We start from the raw sequence: 3,665 nt of genomic DNA, 5'->3' as shown, positions 1-3,665 counted from the left end.
AAATTTTTGTTATGAGACCATTACATGAGATGGCATTGCCAATGTTTTTTCCCCCAGGCAGTGGGTTTTCTTTTCATACTATTAGAAAATTATTTTGATGCATACAAGGATTTAATCTTTAGAAGTTCCCATTCATTAATTTTATACCCTCTAGATTTTTCATTTCTGGTTGTTTTTGTCAACCTCTTTATACCACAGAGAAGACTGTCTAAGCTTGGTCCAAGTTTGTCTTTTATGAACTTGATGGTTTGGGCTTTTACTCCCAGGTTTCTGATTTACTTGAGTTGTATGTATGTGAGATGTGGGTCCTGTTTCAGTTTTCTGCAGGTAGCAGTCCAGTTCTGCCACAACCATTTGTTGAAGTTGTCATTTACTCTTTTGATAAGTTTAGTTCCTTGACAAATATCACTTCATAAGTGTTGATTGTTGTAGAGGGGCTTTAGGTCTTTTGTTCATAGAGCTGCTATGAGTCATGCTAGACTAGAAGCCAATCAACAACAACAATAATAGATAGGTCCATTTCTGGTTCTCAATTCTATTCAATTGGTTTATATGCCTGTAATTGTACAAGTCCCATGCTGTTTTGGTTACTAGTGTTGTGTAATAGGTTTTGAAGTCAGAGAGTCCTATTCCTCTCCCTTAATTTTTATTTTTCAGTAGTGCTTTGCTTATTCATGGTCTATCCCCCTCCAGATAAACTTGACAATTTCTCTTCCAATAGTCTTGAAAATTTAATGTGGAATTACATTGAATGTGTCTATTCCTTTGATAAGATTTTAATTTTTACTATATTGAATCTTTCTATATATGAACAGGGAATGTTTTTCCATTTAGTTATTTTATTGTTTCTTATAGAAGTAATCTGTAGTTTTCTTTGTATAGATCTTTTTTGTTGCTTTGTAGGTTTATTTCCAAGTATCTCAAGTGTGATTAACTATCAGTAATATCACATGCAAGCAAGATTCTGCCAAAAATTATCCAAAAATAACAGAACCAACATGTCAACAGAGAATGGCAAGACGTGCAGTCTGGGTTTAGAAGAGACTGTGATACTAGGGATATTATAGCTAAGATTAGATGAATCTTGGCTGAAAGCAGAGAGTACCAGAGGAAAGTCTATGTTTCATTGACTATGCAAAGGTGTTTGACTGTGTGGATCACAACAAACTGTGGCTGACCTTGAGAAGAATGGGAATCCCAGAACATTTGATTGTGCTAATGTGAAACCTATATTTAAACCAAGAGGCAGTTACCAAAAGAGAGGAAGGAAACACTACGTAATTCAAAATCAGGAAGGATGTGTGGCAGGGAAGTATCTTATCTTCATACCTTTTCAATACATGTGCAGAACAGGTTATCTGGGAAACTGGGCTGTATGAGGAGGAATGTGGCATCAGGATTGGAGGAAGACTCATCAACAACCTGCAGAAGGGAGATGATACAACCCTGCTTGCTACAATTGAGGAGGACCTGAAGTGCTTGCTGCAAAATGTCAAGGACTGTGGCAATATGGATTAAAGCTCAACATTAATGAAAGATTCTCACCACTGGGCCTACTGGAAGCATTATGACAGATGGTTAAGAGACTGAGATTATTAACAGCTTTAGTTTGCTTGGCTCCATAATCAACACTCTTGGTAGAAGCAGCCAGGAAGCCAAGAGACAAATTGCATTGGGAAAGTTGGTTGTCAGGGACCTCTCTAGAGTACTGAAGAGCAATGATGACAGTCTGGAGACTAAGGTACACCCAACCCAGGCCATAGTCTTCACAATTGCTTGTTATGCATCAGAGAGCTGGACAATTATTAAGGATGATAGAAAGAAAATTGATGCCTTTGAGCTGTGGTGCTGGAGAACACTATTGAATGTATCATGAACTGCCTGAAGAACAAACAGGTTTGTGCTAGAGGGTAACAACCAGACTGCTCCTTGAAGGCAAGAATTCTTAAGCTTCATTTGATCTATCTTGAACATGTTGTAAGTAGGGACCAGTCCTTGGCAAGGGACACCATGCTTGGAAGGGTGGAGGGACAAAGAAAGAGAAGAGGACTATCACTGATGAGATGAGACTATCAATCATGAGATGGACTGATTCAGTGACTGGTGAAATAAGAGTAGGTGTTTCCCAAACAGTAAAGTTGGCACAGGATAGAGTAGGTTTCATGGCTGTTGCACATAGGGTCACTACGAGTTTAAAGCAAGTCAATTGCACCTAACAACAACAACAACAACATTGTAAATGTTTTTGCTTTTTTAGTTTCCTTCTCTGCGTTCTTTTTGTAACTATAAAGGTATCCTACTGACTTTTTAATACTGGTTTTGTATCCTGCCACCTGCTAAATTGGTCCACTAGCTCTAATAGTTTGGTGGGATTTGTTTTGTTTGTTTTTTTAGTCCTTGGGATTTTCTGTGTACACTATCATATCATCTGAAAATAGCAACAGTTTAACCAATTCTTTGCCAATCTGGATGTGTTTTACTTTCTTCTTTTGTTTTATTGGCCTAGCAAGTATTTCCAATACAATATTGAATAAAAGTGGTGACAGTGGACATCCTTGTCTTGTCCCTGTTCACAAGGAGAACACATAATCTTTCTCCACCGAGCATGTTATTGGCTCTTGGCTTTGAATATATACTTTCACGATGTTGAGGATGTTGAATATCTTAATCAGGAAGGGGTGTTGGATTTTTTCAAATGCCTTTTCTGCATCAATTGGTCGGATCATATAGCTCTTATTATTTGTTTTGTAATGTGGTGAATTACATTGCTTGTTTTTCTTATGTTGAACCATATTTGCATGCCTGTTATGAATCTCGTGTGATAATGATATTTTTTTCTTATTTTATTTATTTTCTTTGATGTACTGGCAGATTATCTTGGCTAGGATTTTGTTAAGGATTTTTTTCATCTATGTTCATGAATGATATTGAACTTAAATTTTCTTTTTTGGTGTTATCTTTGCGTGGTTTTGGTATTAGAGTTATACTTGATTCATAGAATATCTTTTGGAGTACTCCTTCTTTTTCTATTTTTTAAAAAATACTTTAAGTAGAATTGGAGATAGATCTCTGAATGTTTGCTACTAGTCAGCTGTGAAGCCATCTTGTCCAAGATTTTTTATTTATCTTTATATGACCTGCTCAGGTTTTTCTTTTGTGAATGTTTAAGTATTCTACATCTGGACAAATACCTTGAAACTAATTTCTTACCCAGATTAACAAGGACAGGTAGAATTATTCTGCTTTTACAGACCTAATTTCCTCTGGTTCTGTTGTAATATTATCTCTACCATTCCTTAATTGAGTTATTTGTGTTTTCTCATTTTATCTTTTGTTAAATCTGCCAGTAGTTTGTCTATTTTATTGACCCTTTTGAAAAACCAGCTCCTGGTTCTGATGATAGTTTCTGTTGTTTTTGTTTTTTTCTCTCATTGATTTCAGCTCTTTTTCTTATAAATTCCTTTCTTCTATAGGCTATAGATCTAGATTGTTGGTTGGTTGGTTGGTGGAGCTTCCCAAAGAAAACAAATGTGGAAGCAGGAGTGGCATCCATTTCCAAAATTGCTTGCCTCTGGAAACTCTATGAACGTGGAGAAACGATAAAAGTTATTCAAGTATTCAGGTCACTATGAGTCATCTACACAGCACTTAAGAACAACGACAAC

This window comes from Elephantulus edwardii, unplaced genomic scaffold (genome assembly GCF_000299155.1).
Source record: "Elephantulus edwardii isolate Elephantulus edwardi_28Jun2011 unplaced genomic scaffold, EleEdw1.0 scaffold00454, whole genome shotgun sequence".
NCBI lineage: Eukaryota > Metazoa > Chordata > Mammalia > Macroscelidea > Macroscelididae > Elephantulus > Elephantulus edwardii.
This window is presented reverse-complemented; position numbering follows the sequence as displayed.